General features: G+C 45.5%; 19 non-coding genes across 19 annotated transcripts; 9 read left to right on the top strand and 10 right to left on the bottom strand.

Moving 5' to 3' along the window:
* Positions 1-1,030: 1,030 nt before the first annotated feature.
* Positions 1,031-1,104, top strand: TRNAN-GUU (transfer RNA asparagine (anticodon GUU)). Its single transcript has one exon. It is a non-coding gene; the product is annotated as a tRNA-Asn (tRNA).
* A 567-nt stretch (positions 1,105-1,671) lies between these two features.
* TRNAY-GUA (transfer RNA tyrosine (anticodon GUA)) lies at positions 1,672-1,757 on the bottom strand. Its single transcript is given in 2 exon segments — positions 1,672-1,707; positions 1,721-1,757. It is a non-coding gene; the product is annotated as a tRNA-Tyr (tRNA).
* A 1,041-nt stretch (positions 1,758-2,798) lies between these two features.
* TRNAN-GUU (transfer RNA asparagine (anticodon GUU)) lies at positions 2,799-2,872 on the top strand. Its single transcript has one exon. It is a non-coding gene; the product is annotated as a tRNA-Asn (tRNA).
* A 567-nt stretch (positions 2,873-3,439) lies between these two features.
* TRNAY-GUA (transfer RNA tyrosine (anticodon GUA)) lies at positions 3,440-3,525 on the bottom strand. The gene is given in 2 exon segments: positions 3,440-3,475; positions 3,489-3,525. It is a non-coding gene; the product is annotated as a tRNA-Tyr (tRNA).
* A 1,680-nt stretch (positions 3,526-5,205) lies between these two features.
* TRNAY-GUA (transfer RNA tyrosine (anticodon GUA)) lies at positions 5,206-5,291 on the bottom strand. Its single transcript is given in 2 exon segments — positions 5,206-5,241; positions 5,255-5,291. It is a non-coding gene; the product is annotated as a tRNA-Tyr (tRNA).
* Positions 5,292-6,330: 1,039 nt separating this feature from the next.
* Positions 6,331-6,404, top strand: TRNAN-GUU (transfer RNA asparagine (anticodon GUU)). The gene has a single exon. It is a non-coding gene; the product is annotated as a tRNA-Asn (tRNA).
* A 567-nt stretch (positions 6,405-6,971) lies between these two features.
* Positions 6,972-7,057, bottom strand: TRNAY-GUA (transfer RNA tyrosine (anticodon GUA)). The gene is given in 2 exon segments: positions 6,972-7,007; positions 7,021-7,057. It is a non-coding gene; the product is annotated as a tRNA-Tyr (tRNA).
* Positions 7,058-8,097: 1,040 nt separating this feature from the next.
* Positions 8,098-8,171, top strand: TRNAN-GUU (transfer RNA asparagine (anticodon GUU)). Its single transcript has one exon. It is a non-coding gene; the product is annotated as a tRNA-Asn (tRNA).
* A 567-nt stretch (positions 8,172-8,738) lies between these two features.
* Positions 8,739-8,824, bottom strand: TRNAY-GUA (transfer RNA tyrosine (anticodon GUA)). The gene is given in 2 exon segments: positions 8,739-8,774; positions 8,788-8,824. It is a non-coding gene; the product is annotated as a tRNA-Tyr (tRNA).
* A 1,040-nt stretch (positions 8,825-9,864) lies between these two features.
* TRNAN-GUU (transfer RNA asparagine (anticodon GUU)) lies at positions 9,865-9,938 on the top strand. The gene has a single exon. It is a non-coding gene; the product is annotated as a tRNA-Asn (tRNA).
* Positions 9,939-10,505: 567 nt separating this feature from the next.
* On the bottom strand, positions 10,506-10,591 carry TRNAY-GUA (transfer RNA tyrosine (anticodon GUA)). The gene is given in 2 exon segments: positions 10,506-10,541; positions 10,555-10,591. It is a non-coding gene; the product is annotated as a tRNA-Tyr (tRNA).
* A 1,039-nt stretch (positions 10,592-11,630) lies between these two features.
* TRNAN-GUU (transfer RNA asparagine (anticodon GUU)) lies at positions 11,631-11,704 on the top strand. Its single transcript has one exon. It is a non-coding gene; the product is annotated as a tRNA-Asn (tRNA).
* A 567-nt stretch (positions 11,705-12,271) lies between these two features.
* On the bottom strand, positions 12,272-12,357 carry TRNAY-GUA (transfer RNA tyrosine (anticodon GUA)). Its single transcript is given in 2 exon segments — positions 12,272-12,307; positions 12,321-12,357. It is a non-coding gene; the product is annotated as a tRNA-Tyr (tRNA).
* Positions 12,358-13,388: 1,031 nt separating this feature from the next.
* Positions 13,389-13,462, top strand: TRNAN-GUU (transfer RNA asparagine (anticodon GUU)). Its single transcript has one exon. It is a non-coding gene; the product is annotated as a tRNA-Asn (tRNA).
* A 567-nt stretch (positions 13,463-14,029) lies between these two features.
* Positions 14,030-14,115, bottom strand: TRNAY-GUA (transfer RNA tyrosine (anticodon GUA)). Its single transcript is given in 2 exon segments — positions 14,030-14,065; positions 14,079-14,115. It is a non-coding gene; the product is annotated as a tRNA-Tyr (tRNA).
* Positions 14,116-15,146: 1,031 nt separating this feature from the next.
* Positions 15,147-15,220, top strand: TRNAN-GUU (transfer RNA asparagine (anticodon GUU)). The gene has a single exon. It is a non-coding gene; the product is annotated as a tRNA-Asn (tRNA).
* Positions 15,221-15,787: 567 nt separating this feature from the next.
* TRNAY-GUA (transfer RNA tyrosine (anticodon GUA)) lies at positions 15,788-15,873 on the bottom strand. The gene is given in 2 exon segments: positions 15,788-15,823; positions 15,837-15,873. It is a non-coding gene; the product is annotated as a tRNA-Tyr (tRNA).
* Positions 15,874-16,912: 1,039 nt separating this feature from the next.
* TRNAN-GUU (transfer RNA asparagine (anticodon GUU)) lies at positions 16,913-16,986 on the top strand. The gene has a single exon. It is a non-coding gene; the product is annotated as a tRNA-Asn (tRNA).
* A 567-nt stretch (positions 16,987-17,553) lies between these two features.
* On the bottom strand, positions 17,554-17,639 carry TRNAY-GUA (transfer RNA tyrosine (anticodon GUA)). Its single transcript is given in 2 exon segments — positions 17,554-17,589; positions 17,603-17,639. It is a non-coding gene; the product is annotated as a tRNA-Tyr (tRNA).
* Positions 17,640-17,810: the final 171 nt, after the last annotated feature.

The following is a 17,810-nucleotide window of genomic DNA, read 5'->3' as shown; positions in this document are numbered from 1 at the left end:
GGTTGTCGGGTGCTTCCTAAGCTTGCAAATGAGTTACATGAGTAGGGAAACAGAGAAGAATTGTCCCGCTCTTTGAAAAACTCGGCAAACCAAAACTTTGGAGAATACGGGCGTCGATCCCGTTACCTCTCACATGCTAAGCGAGCGCTCTACCATTTGAGCTAATCCCCCTTCTGGCAGTCCATGTTGGGGTCCATGCTGGTTTCCATGTTGGGGTGCCTGATTCACCACAATTGTGATCATCACATACTTTTCAACCTGTAGCTTTAAGCTTTTTTTTTTTTTTTTTTTTTTTTTTTTTATTTAAGTGTGGATGTCTTTCTCCCGTAAAAGCAGAAGGAGCGTGGAGCTTACAGGGTGCCGGGTGGTGTAAAAGTATAGGTGAGTCGTTAGTGTACAGAGTGAAGAATTGTGGGAAGAGAAAAGAAATCAGAATGATTTAAATAAGAAAGTCGCAACGTAGAAAAGATGGTCTAGATCCAATGGCCCATTTGGTTGTGGGCCCAAAAGCCTTTGCCTGTGCCACTTTGTTGCAAAGGCGAAAACATGTGGCATGAGAAACTGGGAGGTTGCGTGTATAAAAAGCATAGTCTGAAGGTCGTGAAAATGAGATGGTCAGGGATCGGGGGTCTCTATTCTATTTTTACGAGAAAAACATGTGATTCCGACCGGGGATAATGGCCAAATTGTAACAGGGGGCGTGAGTAAAAGAGAGCACTTAGCAGAGGATGGTTTCGATGCATCAACCTCTGGGTTATGGGCCCAGCACGCTTCCGCTGCGCCACTCTGCTGCCATACCTCCAAAAGAGAGGGGTAGCCTATTACCCGCTGACTGTTGTTAAGACGCTAATGTGGAGGCCATCTCTGTGTTGCAATTGTCCATTTGTTGGCGGCTGTAGTTCCACGCAGTTGTTATGTTTTATCATTCTCTTCTTTTTATTGTGTTGATCAGAAGGTCCTCTAAGAAACATACTCCATTTACCATGTTGTGGCTTTTTTACGACTTTAATCAAAGTGGCAGAGCGTGGTTGTCTCTGTGGCGCAATTGGTTAGCGCGTTCGGCTGTTAACCGGAAGGTTGGTGGTTCAAGCCCACCCAGGGACGGCAGTGTCCTCTTTTTGTCTCAGTTGCATGTTACAGAAAATCCTATGGTGCCTCTCAACTTAAAGTTTCGGCCAGAAGAGGAGGGCACCGGTTGTAAGACTATTTCAACATGTACAGTGTGAAAAATTTTGAGAAGAGAAAAAAATCCCAGTGATTTGGATGACATAGTTGCAATGTAGAAAGAATGGTCCAGAGCCTTTGGCCCTCTTTGGTTGTGGGCCTAAATGTCTTTCCATGCGCCACTCTGTTTCAAAGAAGATGACACATGACATGAGAAACTGGGAGGTTCAAGCAAAGCTTGAAGGTTGTGAAAACTTTTTTTTGTCTGATAACCAAAAGGTTGGTGGTTCAAGCCCACCCAGGGATGATTGTACCCTCTTTTTGTTTCAGTTGCATGTCAGAGTTACAGAAAGTCCTACTGTGGCTCTCAACTGAGAGTTTCGGTCGGATGCCCATTTCAAATACCCAACACAAACAAGAGACCCCTCTGAAAATAGATAGAAGACGAGGGCACCGGGAGAGCATTTGTCGACAGGTTGAAACATCATCTATGAGACTAACAAAAGTTCCTTCGAGCCGGAATTGAACCAGCGACCTAAGGATTGCTGATTTTCTACTACAGTCCTCCGCTCTACCAGCTGAGCTATCGAAGGCTTGCTGAGCTGGTTGTCGGGTGCTTCCTAAGCTTGCAAATGAGTTACATGAGTAGGGAAACAGAGGAGAATTGTCCCGCTCTTTGAAAAACTCGGCAAACCAAAACTTTGGAGAATACGGGCGTCGATCCCGTTACCTCTCGCATGCTAAGCGAGCGCTCTACCATTTGAGCTAATCCCCCTTCTGGCAGTCCATGTTGGGGTCCATGCTGGTTTCCATGTTGGGGTGCCTGATTCACCACAATTGTGATCATCACATACTTTTCAACCTGTAGCTTTAAGCTTTTTTTTTTTTTTTTTTTTTTTTTTTTTATTTAAGTGTGGATGTCTTTCTCCCGTAAAAGCAGAAGGAGCGTGGAGCTTACAGGGTGCCGGGTGGTGTAAAAGTATAGGTGAGTCGTTAGTGTACAGAGTGAAGAATTGTGGGAAGAGAAAAGAAATCAGAATGATTTAAATAAGAAAGTCGCAACGTAGAAAAGATGGTCTAGATCCAATGGCCCATTTGGTTGTGGGCCCAAAAGCCTTTGCCTGTGCCACTTTGTTGCAAAGGCGAAAACATGTGGCATGAGAAACTGGGAGGTTGCGTGTATAAAAAGCATAGTCTGAAGGTCGTGAAAATGAGATGGTCAGGGATCGGGGGTCTCTATTCTATTTTTACGAGAAAAACATGTGATTCCGACCGGGGATAATGGCCAAATTGTAACAGGGGGCGTGAGTAAAAGAGAGCACTTAGCAGAGGATGGTTTCGATGCATCGACCTCTGGGTTATGGGCCCAGCACGCTTCCGCTGCGCCACTCTGCTGCCATACCTCCAAAAGAGAGGGGTAGCCTATTACCCGCTGACTGTTGTTAAGACGCTAATGTGGAGGCCATCTCTGTGTTGCAATTGTCCATTTGTTGGCGGCTGTAGTTCCACGCAGTTGTTATGTTTTATCATTCTCTTCTTTTTATTGTGTTGATCAGAAGGTCCTCTAAGAAACATACTCCATTTACCATGTTGTGGCTTTTTTACGACTTTAATCAAAGTGGCAGAGCGTGGTTGTCTCTGTGGCGCAATTGGTTAGCGCGTTCGGCTGTTAACCGGAAGGTTGGTGGTTCAAGCCCACCCAGGGACGGCAGTGTCCTCTTTTTGTCTCAGTTGCATGTTACAGAAAATCCTATGGTGCCTCTCAACTTAAAGTTTCGGCCAGAAGAGGAGGGCACCGGTTGTAAGACTATTTCAACATGTACAGTGTGAAAAATTTTGAGAAGAGAAAAAAATCCCAGTGATTTGGATGACATAGTTGCAATGTAGAAAGAATGGTCCAGAGCCTTTGGCCCTCTTTGGTTGTGGGCCTAAATGTTTTTCCATGCGCCACTCTGTTTCAAAGAAGATGACACATGACATGAGAAACTGGGAGGTTCAAGCAAAGCTTGAAGGTTGTGAAAACTTTTTTTTGTCTGATAACCAAAAGGTTGGGGGTTCAAGCCCACCCAGGGATGATTGTACCCTCTTTTTGTTTCAGTTGCATGTCAGAGTTACAGAAAGTCCTACTGTGGCTCTCAACTGAGAGTTTCGGTCGGATGCCCATTTCAAATACCCAACACAAACAAGAGACCCCTCTGAAAATAGATAGAAGACGAGGGCACCGGGAGAGCATTTGTCGACAGGTTGAAACATCATCTATGAGACTAACAAAAGTTCCTTCGAGCCGGAATTGAACCAGCGACCTAAGGATTGCTGATTTTCTACTACAGTCCTCCGCTCTACCAGCTGAGCTATCGAAGGCTTGCTGAGCTGGTTGTCGGGTGCTTCCTAAGCTTGCAAATGAGTTACATGAGTAGGGAAACAGAGGAGAATTGTCCCGCTCTTTGAAAAACTCGGCAAACCAAAACTTTGGAGAATACGGGCGTCGATCCCGTTACCTCTCGCATGCTAAGCGAGCGCTCTACCATTTGAGCTAATCCCCCTTCTGGCAGTCCATGTTGGGGTCCATGTTGGGGTCCATGCTGGTTTCCATGTTGGGGTGCCTGATTCACCACAATTGTGATCATCACATACTTTTCAACCTGTAGCTTTAAGCTTTTTTTTTTTTTTTATTTAAGTGTGGATGTCTTTCTCCCGTAAAAGCAGAAGGAGCGTGGAGCTTACAGGGTGCCGGGTGGTGTAAAAGTATAGGTGAGTCGTTAGTGTACAGAGTGAAGAATTGTGGGAAGAGAAAAGAAATCAGAATGATTTAAATAAGAAAGTCGCAACGTAGAAAAGATGGTCTAGATCCAATGGCCCATTTGGTTGTGGGCCCAAAAGCCTTTGCCTGTGCCACTTTGTTGCAAAGGCGAAAACATGTGGCATGAGAAACTGGGAGGTTGCGTGTATAAAAAGCATAGTCTGAAGGTCGTGAAAATGAGATGGTCAGGGATCGGGGGTCTCTATTCTATTTTTACGAGAAAAACATGTGATTCCGACCGGGGATAATGGCCAAATTGTAACAGGGGGCGTGAGTAAAAGAGAGCACTTAGCAGAGGATGGTTTCGATGCATCGACCTCTGGGTTATGGGCCCAGCACGCTTCCGCTGCGCCACTCTGCTGCCATACCTCCAAAAGAGAGGGGTAGCCTATTACCCGCTGACTGTTGTTAAGACGCTAATGTGGAGGCCATCTCTGTGTTGCAATTGTCCATTTGTTGGCGGCTGTAGTTCCACGCAGTTGTTATGTTTTATCATTCTCTTCTTTTTATTGTGTTGATCAGAAGGTCCTCTAAGAAACATACTCCATTTACCATGTTGTGGCTTTTTTACGACTTTAATCAAAGTGGCAGAGCGTGGTTGTCTCTGTGGCGCAATTGGTTAGCGCGTTCGGCTGTTAACCGGAAAGTTGGTGGTTCAAGCCCACCCAGGGACGGCAGTGTCCTCTTTTTGTCTCAGTTGCATGTTACAGAAAATCCTATGGTGCCTCTCAACTTAAAGTTTCGGCCAGAAGAGGAGGGCACCGGTTGTAAGACTATTTCAACATGTACAGTGTGAAAAATTTTGAGAAGAGAAAAAAATCCCAGTGATTTGGATGACATATTTGCAATGTAGAAAGAATGGTCCAGAGCCTTTGGCCCTCTTTGGTTGTGGGCCTAAATGTCTTTCCATGCGCCACTCTGTTTCAAAGAAGATGACACATGACATGAGAAACTGGGAGGTTCAAGCAAAGCTTGAAGGTTGTGAAAACTTTTTTTTGTCTGATAACCAAAAGGTTGGTGGTTCAAGCCCACCCAGGGATGATTGTACCCTCTTTTTGTTTCAGTTGCATGTCAGAGTTACAGAAAGTCCTACTGTGGCTCTCAACTGAGAGTTTCGGTCGGATGCCCATTTCAAATACCCAACACAAACAAGAGACCCCTCTGAAAATAGATAGAAGACGAGGGCACCGGGAGAGCATTTGTCGACAGGTTGAAACATCATCTATGAGACTAACAAAAGTTCCTTCGAGCCGGAATTGAACCAGCGACCTAAGGATTGCTGATTTTCTACTACAGTCCTCCGCTCTACCAGCTGAGCTATCGAAGGCTTGCTGAGCTGGTTGTCGGGTGCTTCCTAAGCTTGCAAATGAGTTACATGAGTAGGGAAAAAGAGGAGAATTGTCCCGCTCTTTGAAAAACTCGGCAAACCAAAACTTTGGAGAATACGGGCGTCGATCCCGTTACCTCTCGCATGCTAAGCGAGCGCTCTACCATTTGAGCTAATCCCCCTTCTGGCAGTCCATGTTGGGGTCCATGCTGGTTTCCATGTTGGGGTGCCTGATTCACCACAATTGTGATCATCACATACTTTTCAACCTGTAGCTTTAAGCTTTTTTTTTTTTTTTTTTTTTTTTTTTATTTAAGTGTGGATGTCTTTCTCCCGTAAAAGCAGAAGGAGCGTGGAGCTTACAGGGTGCCGGGTGGTGTAAAAGTATAGGTGAGTCGTTAGTGTACAGAGTGAAGAATTGTGGGAAGAGAAAATAAATCAGAATGATTTAAATAAGAAAGTCGCAACGTAGAAAAGATGGTCTAGATCCAATGGCCCATTTGGTTGTGGGCCCAAAAGCCTTTGCCTGTGCCACTTTGTTGCAAAGGCGAAAACATGTGGCATGAGAAACTGGGAGGTTGCGTGTATAAAAAGCATAGTCTGAAGGTCGTGAAAATGAGATGGTCAGGGATCGGGGGTCTCTATTCTATTTTTACGAGAAAAACATGTGATTCCGACCGGGGATAATGGCCAAATTGTAACAGGGGGCGTGAGTAAAAGAGAGCACTTAGCAGAGGATGGTTTCGACGCATCGACCACTGGGTTATGGGCCCAGCACGCTTCCGCTGCGCCACTCTGCTGCCATACCTCCAAAAGAGAGGGGTAGCCTATTACCCGCTGACTGTTGTTAAGACGCTAATGTGGAGGCCATCTCTGTGTTGCAATTGTCCATTTGTTGGCGGCTGTAGTTCCACGCAGTTGTTATGTTTTATCATTCTCTTCTTTTTATTGTGTTGATCAGAAGGTCCTCTAAGAAACATACTCCATTTACCATGTTGTGGCTTTTTTACGACTTTAATCAAAGTGGCAGAGCGTGGTTGTCTCTGTGGCGCAATTGGTTAGCGCGTTCGGCTGTTAACCGGAAGGTTGGTGGTTCAAGCCCACCCAGGGACGGCAGTGTCCTCTTTTTGTCTCAGTTGCATGTTACAGAAAATCCTATGGTGCCTCTCAACTTAAAGTTTCGGCCAGAAGAGGAGGGCACCGGTTGTAAGACTATTTCAACATGTACAGTGTGAAAAATTTTGAGAAGAGAAAAAAATCCCAGTGATTTGGATGACATAGTTGCAATGTAGAAAGAATGGTCCAGAGCCTTTGGCCCTCTTTGGTTGTGGGCCTAAATGTCTTTCCATGCGCCACTCTGTTTCAAAGAAGATGACACATGACATGAGAAACTGGGAGGTTCAAGCAAAGCTTGAAGGTTGTGAAAACTTTTTTTTGTCTGATAACCAAAAGGTTGGTGGTTCAAGCCCACCCAGGGATGATTGTACCCTCTTTTTGTTTCAGTTGCATGTCAGAGTTACAGAAAGTCCTACTGTGGCTCTCAACTGAGAGTTTCGGTCGGATGCCCATTTCAAATACCCAACACAAACAAGAGACCCCTCTGAAAATAGATAGAAGACGAGGGCACCGGGAGAGCATTTGTCGACAGGTAGAAACATCATCTATGAGACTAACAAAAGTTCCTTCGAGCCGGAATTGAACCAGCGACCTAAGGATTGCTGATTTTCTACTACAGTCCTCCGCTCTACCAGCTGAGCTATCGAAGGCTTGCTGAGCTGGTTGTCGGGTGCTTCCTAAGCTTGCAAATGAGTTACATGAGTAGGGAAACAGAGGAGAATTGTCCCGCTCTTTGAAAAACTCGGCAAACCAAAACTTTGGAGAATACGGGCGTCGATCCCGTTACCTCTCGCATGCTAAGCGAGCGCTCTACCATTTGAGCTAATCCCCCTTCTGGCAGTCCATGTTGGGGTCCATGCTGGTTTCCATGTTGGGGTGCCTGATTCACCACAATTGTGATCATCACATACTTTTCAACCTGTAGCTTTAAGCTTTTTTTTTTTTTTTTTTTTTTTTTTTAATTTAAGTGTGGATGTCTTTCTCCCGTAAAAGCAGAAGGAGCGTGGAGCTTACAGGGTGCCGGGTGGTGTAAAAGTATAGGTGAGTCGTTAGTGTACAGAGTGAAGAATTGTGGGAAGAGAAAAGAAATCAGAATGATTTAAATAAGAAAGTCGCAACGTAGAAAAGATGGTCTAGATCCAATGGCCCATTTGGTTGTGGGCCCAAAAGCCTTTGCCTGTGCCACTTTGTTGCAAAGGCGAAAACATGTGGCATGAGAAACTGGGAGGTTGCGTGTATAAAAAGCATAGTCTGAAGGTCGTGAAAATGAGATGGTCAGGGATCGGGGGTCTCTATTCTATTTTTACGAGAAAAACATGTGATTCCGACCGGGGATAATGGCCAAATTGTAACAGGGGGCGTGAGTAAAAGAGAGCACTTAGCAGAGGATGGTTTCGATGCATCGACCACTGGGTTATGGGCCCAGCACGCTTCCGCTGCGCCACTCTGCTGCCATACCTCCAAAAGAGAGGGGTAGCCTATTACCCGCTGACTGTTGTTAAGACGCTAATGTGGAGGCCATCTCTGTGTTGCAATTGTCCATTTGTTGGCGGCTGTAGTTCCACGCAGTTGTTATGTTTTATCATTCTCTTCTTTTTATTGTGTTGATCAGAAGGTCCTCTAAGAAACATACTCCATTTACCATGTTGTGGCTTTTTTACGACTTTAATCAAAGTGGCAGAGCGTGGTTGTCTCTGTGGCGCAATTGGTTAGCGCGTTCGGCTGTTAACCGGAAGGTTGGTGGTTCAAGCCCACCCAGGGACGGCAGTGTCCTCTTTTTGTCTCAGTTGCATGTTACAGAAAATCCTATGGTGCCTCTCAACTTAAAGTTTCGGCCAGAAGAGGAGGGCACCGGTTGTAAGACTATTTCAACATGTACAGTGTGAAAAATTTTGAGAAGAGAAAAAAATCCCAGTGATTTGGATGACATAGTTGCAATGTAGAAAGAATGGTCCAGAGCCTTTGGCCCTCTTTGGTTGTGGGCCTAAATGTCTTTCCATGCGCCACTCTGTTTCAAAGAAGATGACACATGACATGAGAAACTGGGAGGTTCAAGCAAAGCTTGAAGGTTGTGAAAACTTTTTTTTGTCTGATAACCAAAAGGTTGGTGGTTCAAGCCCACCCAGGGATGATTGTACCCTCTTTTTGTTTCAGTTGCATGTCAGAGTTACAGAAAGTCCTACTGTGGCTCTCAACTGAGAGTTTCGGTCGGATGCCCATTTCAAATACCCAACACAAACAAGAGACCCCTCTGAAAATAGATAGAAGACGAGGGCACCGGGAGAGCATTTGTCGACAGGTTGAAACATCATCTATGAGACTAACAAAAGTTCCTTCGAGCCGGAATTGAACCAGCGACCTAAGGATTGCTGATTTTCTACTACAGTCCTCCGCTCTACCAGCTGAGCTATCGAAGGCTTGCTGAGCTGGTTGTCGGGTGCTTCCTAAGCTTGCAAATGAGTTACATGAGTAGGGAAACAGAGGAGAATTGTCCTGCTCTTTGAAAAACTCGGCAAACCAAAACTTTGGAGAATACGGGCGTCGATCCCGTTACCTCTCGCATGCTAAGCGAGCGCTCTACCATTTGAGCTAATCCCCCTTCTGGCAGTCCATGTTGGGGTCCATGCTGGTTTCCATGTTGGGGTGCCTGATTCACCACAATTGTGATCATCACATACTTTTCAACCTGTAGCTTTAAGCTTTTTTTTTTTTTTTTTTTTTTTTTTTTATTTAAGTGTGGATGTCTTTCTCCCGTAAAAGCAGAAGGAGCGTGGAGCTTACAGGGTGCCGGGTGGTGTAAAAGTATAGGTGAGTCGTTAGTGTACAGAGTGAAGAATTGTGGGAAGAGAAAAGAAATCAGAATGATTTAAATAAGAAAGTCGCAACGTAGAAAAGATGGTCTAGATCCAATGGCCCATTTGGTTGTGGGCCCAAAAGCCTTTGCCTGTGCCACTTTGTTGCAAAGGCGAAAACATGTGGCATGAGAAACTGGGAGGTTGCGTGTATAAAAAGCATAGTCTGAAGGTCGTGAAAATGAGATGGTCAGGGATCGGGGGTCTCTATTCTATTTTTACGAGAAAAACATGTGATTCCGACCGGGGATAATGGCCAAATTGTAACAGGGGGCGTGAGTAAAAGAGAGCACTTAGCAGAGGATGGTTTCGATGCATCGACCTCTGGGTTATGGGCCCAGCACGCTTCCGCTGCGCCACTCTGCTGCCATACCTCCAAAAGAGAGGGGTAGCCTATTACCCGCTGACTGTTGTTAAGACGCTAATGTGGAGGCCATCTCTGTGTTGCAATTGTCCATTTGTTGGCGGCTGTAGTTCCACGCAGTTGTTATGTTTTATCATTCTCTTCTTTTTATTGTGTTGATCAGAAGGTCCTCTAAGAAACATACTCCATTTACCATGTTGTGGCTTTTTTACGACTTTAATCAAAGTGGCAGAGCGTGGTTGTCTCTGTGGCGCAATTGGTTAGCGCGTTCGGCTGTTAACCGGAAGGTTGGTGGTTCAAGCCCACCCAGGGACGGCAGTGTCCTCTTTTTGTCTCAGTTGCATGTTACAGAAAATCCTATGGTGCCTCTCAACTTAAAGTTTCGGCCAGAAGAGGAGGGCACCGGTTGTAAGACTATTTCAACATGTACAGTGTGAAAAATTTTGAGAAGAGAAAAAAATCCCAGTGATTTGGATGACATAGTTGCAATGTAGAAAGAATGGTCCAGAGCCTTTGGCCCTCTTTGGTTGTGGGCCTAAATGTCTTTCCATGCGCCACTCTGTTTCAAAGAAGATGACACATGACATGAGAAACTGGGAGGTTCAAGCAAAGCTTGAAGGTTGTGAAAACTTTTTTTTGTCTGATAACCAAAAGGTTGGTGGTTCAAGCCCACCCAGGGATGATTGTACCCTCTTTTTGTTTCAGTTGCATGTCAGAGTTACAGAAAGTCCTACTGTGGCTCTCAACTGAGAGTTTCGGTCGGATGCCCATTTCAAATACCCAACACAAACAAGAGACCCCTCTGAAAATAGATAGAAGACGAGGGCACCGGGAGAGCATTTGTCGACAGGTTGAAACATCATCTATGAGACTAACAAAAGTTCCTTCGAGCCGGAATTGAACCAGCGACCTAAGGATTGCTGATTTTCTACTACAGTCCTCCGCTCTACCAGCTGAGCTATCGAAGGCTTGCTGAGCTGGTTGTCGGGTGCTTCCTAAGCTTGCAAATGAGTTACATGAGTAGGGAAACAGAGGAGAATTGTCCCGCTCTTTGAAAAACTCGGCAAACCAAAACTTTGGAGAATACGGGCGTCGATCCCGTTACCTCTCGCATGCTAAGCGAGCGCTCTACCATTTGAGCTAATCCCCCTTCTGGCAGTCCATGTTGGGGTCCATGCTGGTTTCCATGTTGGGGTGCCTGATTCACCACAATTGTGATCATCACATACTTTTCAACCTGTAGCTTTAAGCTTTAAGCTTTTTTTTTTTTTTTTTTTTATTTAAGTGTGGATGTCTTTCTCCCGTAAAAGCAGAAGGAGCGTGGAGCTTACAGGGTGCCGGGTGGTGTAAAAGTATAGGTGAGTCGTTAGTGTACAGAGTGAAGAATTGTGGGAAGAGAAAAGAAATCAGAATGATTTAAATAAGAAAGTCGCAACGTAGAAAAGATGGTCTAGATCCAATGGCCCATTTGGTTGTGGGCCCAAAAGCCTTTGCCTGTGCCACTTTGTTGCAAAGGCGAAAACATGTGGCATGAGAAACTGGGAGGTTGCGTGTATAAAAAGCATAGTCTGAAGGTCGTGAAAATGAGATGGTCAGGGATCGGGGGTCTCTATTCTATTTTTACGAGAAAAACATGTGATTCCGACCGGGGATAATGGCCAAATTGTAACAGGGGGCGTGAGTAAAAGAGAGCACTTAGCAGAGGATGGTTTCGATGCATCGACCACTGGGTTATGGGCCCAGCACGCTTCCGCTGCGCCACTCTGCTGCCATACCTCCAAAAGAGAGGGGTAGCCTATTACCCGCTGACTGTTGTTAAGACGCTAATGTGGAGGCCATCTCTGTGTTGCAATTGTCCATTTGTTGGCGGCTGTAGTTCCACGCAGTTGTTATGTTTTATCATTCTCTTCTTTTTATTGTGTTGATCAGAAGGTCCTCTAAGAAACATACTCCATTTACCATGTTGTGGCTTTTTTACGACTTTAATCAAAGTGGCAGAGCGTGGTTGTCTCTGTGGCGCAATTGGTTAGCGCGTTCGGCTGTTAACCGGAAGGTTGGTGGTTCAAGCCCACCCAGGGACGGCAGTGTCCTCTTTTTGTCTCAGTTGCATGTTACAGAAAATCCTATGGTGCCTCTCAACTTAAAGTTTCGGCCAGAAGAGGAGGGCACCGGTTGTAAGACTATTTCAACATGTACAGTGTGAAAAATTTTGAGAAGAGAAAAAAATCCCAGTGATTTGGATGACATAGTTGCAATGTAGAAAGAATGGTCCAGAGCCTTTGGCCCTCTTTGGTTGTGGGCCTAAATGTCTTTCCATGCGCCACTCTGTTTCAAAGAAGATGACACATGACATGAGAAACTGGGAGGTTCAAGCAAAGCTTGAAGGTTGTGAAAACTTTTTTTTGTCTGATAACCAAAAGGTTGGTGGTTCAAGCCCACCCAGGGATGATTGTACCCTCTTTTTGTTTCAGTTGCATGTCAGAGTTACAGAAAGTCCTACTGTGGCTCTCAACTGAGAGTTTCGGTCGGATGCCCATTTCAAATACCCAACACAAACAAGAAACCCCTCTGAAAATAGATAGAAGACGAGGGCACCGGGAGAGCATTTGTCGACAGGTTGAAACATCATCTATGAGACTAACAAAAGTTCCTTCGAGCCGGAATTGAACCAGCGACCTAAGGATTGCTGATTTTCTACTACAGTCCTCCGCTCTACCAGCTGAGCTATCGAAGGCTTGCTGAGCTGGTTGTCGGGTGCTTCCTAAGCTTGCAAATGAGTTACATGAGTAGGGAAAAAGAGGAGAATTGTCCCGCTCTTTGAAAAACTCGGCAAACCAAAACTTTGGAGAATACGGGCGTCGATCCCGTTACCTCTCGCATGCTAAGCGAGCGCTCTACCATTTGAGCTAATCCCCCTTCTGGCAGTCCATGTTGGGGTCCATGCTGGTTTCCATGTTGGGGTGCCTGATTCACCACAATTGTGATCATCACATACTTTTCAACCTGTAGCTTTAAGCTTTTTTTTTTTTTTTTTTTTTTTAAGTGTGGATGTCTTTCTCCCGTAAAAGCAGAAGGAGCGTGGAGCTTACAGGGTGCCGGGTGGTGTAAAAGTATAGGTGAGTCGTTAGTGTACAGAGTGAAGAATTGTGGGAAGAGAAAAGAAATCAGAATGATTTAAATAAGAAAGTCGCAACGTAGAAAAGATGGTCTAGATCCAATGGCCCATTTGGTTGTGGGCCCAAAAGCCTTTGCCTGTGCCACTTTGTTGCAAAGGCGAAAACATGTGGCATGAGAAACTGGGAGGTTGCGTGTATAAAAAGCATAGTCTGAAGGTCGTGAAAATGAGATGGTCAGGGATCGGGGGTCTCTATTCTATTTTTACGAGAAAAACATGTGATTCCGACCGGGGATAATGGCCAAATTGTAACAGGGGGCGTGAGTAAAAGAGAGCACTTAGCAGAGGATGGTTTCGATGCATCGACCTCTGGGTTATGGGCCCAGCACGCTTCCGCTGCGCCACTCTGCTGCCATACCTCCAAAAGAGAGGGGTAGCCTATTACCCGCTGACTGTTGTTAAGACGCTAATGTGGAGGCCATCTCTGTGTTGCAATTGTCCATTTGTTGGCGGCTGTAGTTCCACGCAGTTGTTATGTTTTATCATTCTCTTCTTTTTATTGTGTTGATCAGAAGGTCCTCTAAGAAACATACTCCATTTACCATGTTGTGGCTTTTTTACGACTTTAATCAAAGTGGCGGAGCGTGGTTGTCTCTGTGGCGCAATTGGTTAGCGCGTTCGGCTGTTAACCGGAAGGTTGGTGGTTCAAGCCCACCCAGGGACGGCAGTGTCCTCTTTTTGTCTCAGTTGCATGTTACAGAAAATCCTATGGTGCCTCTCAACTTAAAGTTTCGGCCAGAAGAGGAGGGCACCGGTTGTAAGACCATTTCAACATGTACAGTGTGAAAAATTTTGAGAAGAGAAAAAAATCCCAGTGATTTGGATGACATAGTTGCAATGTAGAAAGAATGGTCCAGAGCCTTTGGCCCTCTTTGGTTGTGGGCCTAAATGTCTTTCCATGCGCCACTCTGTTTCAAAGAAGATGACACATGACATGAGAAACTGGGAGGTTCAAGCAAAGCTTGAAGGTTGTGAAAACTTTTTTTTGTCTGATAACCAAAAGGTTGGTGGTTCAAGCCCACCCAGGGATGATTGTACCCTCTTTTTGTTTCAGTTGCATGTCAGAGTTACAGAAAGTCCTACTGTGGCTCTCAACTGAGAGTTTCGGTCGGATGCCCATTTCAAATACCCAACACAAACAAGAGACCCCTCTGAAAATAGATAGAAGACGAGGGCACCGGGAGAGCATTTGTCGACAGGTTGAAACATCATCTATGAGACTAACAAAAGTTCCTTCGAGCCGGAATTGAACCAGCGACCTAAGGATTGCTGATTTTCTACTACAGTCCTCCGCTCTACCAGCTGAGCTATCGAAGGCTTGCTGAGCTGGTTGTCGGGTGCTTCCTAAGCTTGCAAATGAGTTACATGAGTAGGGAAACAGAGGAGAATTGTCCCGCTCTTTGAAAAACTCGGCAAACCAAAACTTTGGAGAATACGGGCGTCGATCCCGTTACCTCTCGCATGCTAAGCGAGCGCTCTACCATTTGAGCTAATCCCCCTTCTGGCAGTCCATGTTGGGGTCCATGCTGGTTTCCATGTTGGGGTGCCTGATTCACCACAATTGTGATCATCACATACTTTTCAACCTGTAGCTTTAAGCTTTTTTTTTTTTTTTTTTTTTTTAAGTGTGGATGTCTTTCTCCCGTAAAAGCAGAAGGAGCGTGGAGCTTACAGGGTGCCGGGTGGTGTAAAAGTATAGGTGAGTCGTTAGTGTACAGAGTGAAGAATTGTGGGAAGAGAAAAGAAATCAGAATGATTTAAATAAGAAAGTCGCAACGTAGAAAAGATGGTCTAGATCCAATGGCCCATTTGGTTGTGGGCCCAAAAGCCTTTGCCTGTGCCACTTTGTTGCAAAGGCGAAAACATGTGGCATGAGAAACTGGGAGGTTGCGTGTATAAAAAGCATAGTCTGAAGGTCGTGAAAATGAGATGGTCAGGGATCGGGGGTCTCTATTCTATTTTTACGAGAAAAACATGTGATTCCGACCGGGGATAATGGCCAAATTGTAACAGGGGGCGTGAGTAAAAGAGAGCACTTAGCAGAGGATGGTTTCGATGCATCGACCTCTGGGTTATGGGCCCAGCACGCTTCCGCTGCGCCACTCTGCTGCCATACCTCCAAAAGAGAGGGGTAGCCTATTACCCGCTGACTGTTGTTAAGACGCTAATGTGGAGGCCATCTCTGTGTTGCAATTGTCCATTTGTTGGCGGCTGTAGTTCCACGCAGTTGTTATGTTTTATCATTCTCTTCTTTTTATTGTGTTGATCAGAAGGTCCTCTAAGAAACATACTCCATTTACCATGTTGTGGCTTTTTTACGACTTTAATCAAAGTGGCGGAGCGTGGTTGTCTCTGTGGCGCAATTGGTTAGCGCGTTCGGCTGTTAACCGGAAGGTTGGTGGTTCAAGCCCACCCAGGGACGGCAGTGTCCTCTTTTTGTCTCAGTTGCATGTTACAGAAAATCCTATGGTGCCTCTCAACTTAAAGTTTCGGCCAGAAGAGGAGGGCACCGGTTGTAAGACCATTTCAACATGTACAGTGTGAAAAATTTTGAGAAGAGAAAAAAATCCCAGTGATTTGGATGACATAGTTGCAATGTAGAAAGAATGGTCCAGAGCCTTTGGCCCTCTTTGGTTGTGGGCCTAAATGTCTTTCCATGCGCCACTCTGTTTCAAAGAAGATGACACATGACATGAGAAACTGGGAGGTTCAAGCAAAGCTTGAAGGTTGTGAAAACTTTTTTTTGTCTGATAACCAAAAGGTTGGTGGTTCAAGCCCACCCAGGGATGATTGTACCCTCTTTTTGTTTCAGTTGCATGTCAGAGTTACAGAAAGTCCTACTGTGGCTCTCAACTGAGAGTTTCGGTCGGATGCCCATTTCAAATACCCAACACAAACAAGAGACCCCTCTGAAAATAGATAGAAGACGAGGGCACCGGGAGAGCATTTGTCGACAGGTTGAAACATCATCTATGAGACTAACAAAAGTTCCTTCGAGCCGGAATTGAACCAGCGACCTAAGGATTGCTGATTTTCTACTACAGTCCTCCGCTCTACCAGCTGAGCTATCGAAGGCTTGCTGAGCTGGTTGTCGGGTGCTTCCTAAGCTTGCAAATGAGTTACATGAGTAGGGAAACAGAGGAGAATTGTCCCGCTCTTTGAAAAACTCGGCAAACCAAAACTTTGGAGAATACGGGCGTCGATCCCGTTACCTCTCGCATGCTAAGCGAGCGCTCTACCATTTGAGCTAATCCCCCTTCTGGCAGTCCATGTTGGGGTCCATGCTGGTTTCCATGTTGGGGTGCCTGATTCACCACAATTGTGATCATCACATACTTTTCAACCTGTAGCTTTAAGCTTTTTTTTTTTTTTTTTTTTTTTTTTTATTTAAGTGTGGATGTCTTTCTCCCGTAAAAGCAGAAGGAGCGTGGAGCTTACAGGGTGCCGGGTGGTGTAAAAGTATAGGTGAGTCGTTAGTGTACAGAGTGAAGAATTGTGGGAAGACAAAAGAAATCAGAATGATTTAAATAAGAAAGTCGCAACGTAGAAAAGATGGTCTAGATCCAATGGCCCATTTGGTTGTGGGCCCAAAAGCCTTTGCCTGTGCCACTTTGTTGCAAAGGCGAAAACATGTGGCATGAGAAACTGGGAGGTTGCGTGTATAAAAAGCATAGTCTGAAGGTCGTGAAAATGAGATGGTCAGGGATCGGGGGTCTCTATTCTATTTTTACGAGAAAAACATGTGATTCCGACCGGGGATAATGGCCAAATTGTAACAGGGGGCGTGAGTAAAAGAGAGCACTTAGCAGAGGATGGTTTCGATGCATCGACCTCTGGGTTATGGGCCCAGCACGCTTCCGCTGCGCCACTCTGCTGCCATACCTCCAAAAGAGAGGGGTAGCCTATTACCCGCTGACTGTTGTTAAGACGCTAATGTGGAGGCCATCTCTGTGTTGCAATTGTCCATTTGTTGGCGGCTGTAGTTCCACGCAGTTGTTATGTTTTATCATTCTCTTCTTTTTATTGTGTTGATCAGAAGGTCCTCTAAGAAACATACTCCATTTACCATGTTGTGGCTTTTTTACGACTTTAATCAAAGTGGCGGAGCGTGGTTGTCTCTGTGGCGCAATTGGTTAGCGCGTTCGGCTGTTAACCGGAAGGTTGGTGGTTCAAGCCCACCCAGGGACGGCAGTGTCCTCTTTTTGTCTCAGTTGCATGTTACAGAAAATCCTATGGTGCCTCTCAACTTAAAGTTTCGGCCAGAAGAGGAGGGCACCGGTTGTAAGACCATTTCAACATGTACAGTGTGAAAAATTTTGAGAAGAGAAAAAAATCCCAGTGATTTGGATGACATAGTTGCAATGTAGAAAGAATGGTCCAGAGCCTTTGGCCCTCTTTGGTTGTGGGCCTAAATGTCTTTCCATGCGCCACTCTGTTTCAAAGAAGATGACACATGACATGAGAAACTGGGAGGTTCAAGCAAAGCTTGAAGGTTGTGAAAACTTTTTTTTGTCTGATAACCAAAAGGTTGGTGGTTCAAGCCCACCCAGGGATGATTGTACCCTCTTTTTGTTTCAGTTGCATGTCAGAGTTACAGAAAGTCCTACTGTGGCTCTCAACTGAGAGTTTCGGTCGGATGCCCATTTCAAATACCCAACACAAACAAGAGACCCCTCTGAAAATAGATAGAAGACGAGGGCACCGGGAGAGCATTTGTCGACAGGTTGAAACATCATCTATGAGACTAACAAAAGTTCCTTCGAGCCGGAATTGAACCAGCGACCTAAGGATTGCTGATTTTCTACTACAGTCCTCCGCTCTACCAGCTGAGCTATCGAAGGCTTGCCGAGCTGGTTGTCGGGTGCTTCCTAAGCTTGCAAATGAGTTACATGAGTAGGGAAACAGAGGAGAATTGTCCCGCTCTTTGAAAAACTCGGCAAACCAAAACTTTGGAGGATACGGGCGTCGATCCCGTTACCTCTCGCATGCTAAGCGAGCGCTCTACCATTTGA

The sequence above is a fragment of the Rhinoderma darwinii genome, unplaced genomic scaffold, assembly GCF_050947455.1.
Source record: "Rhinoderma darwinii isolate aRhiDar2 unplaced genomic scaffold, aRhiDar2.hap1 Scaffold_481, whole genome shotgun sequence".
In the NCBI taxonomy this organism is placed as follows: domain Eukaryota; kingdom Metazoa; phylum Chordata; class Amphibia; order Anura; family Rhinodermatidae; genus Rhinoderma; species Rhinoderma darwinii.
Note: the sequence above shows the minus strand (reverse complement) of the source record. Positions and strands in the feature narration are given on the sequence as shown.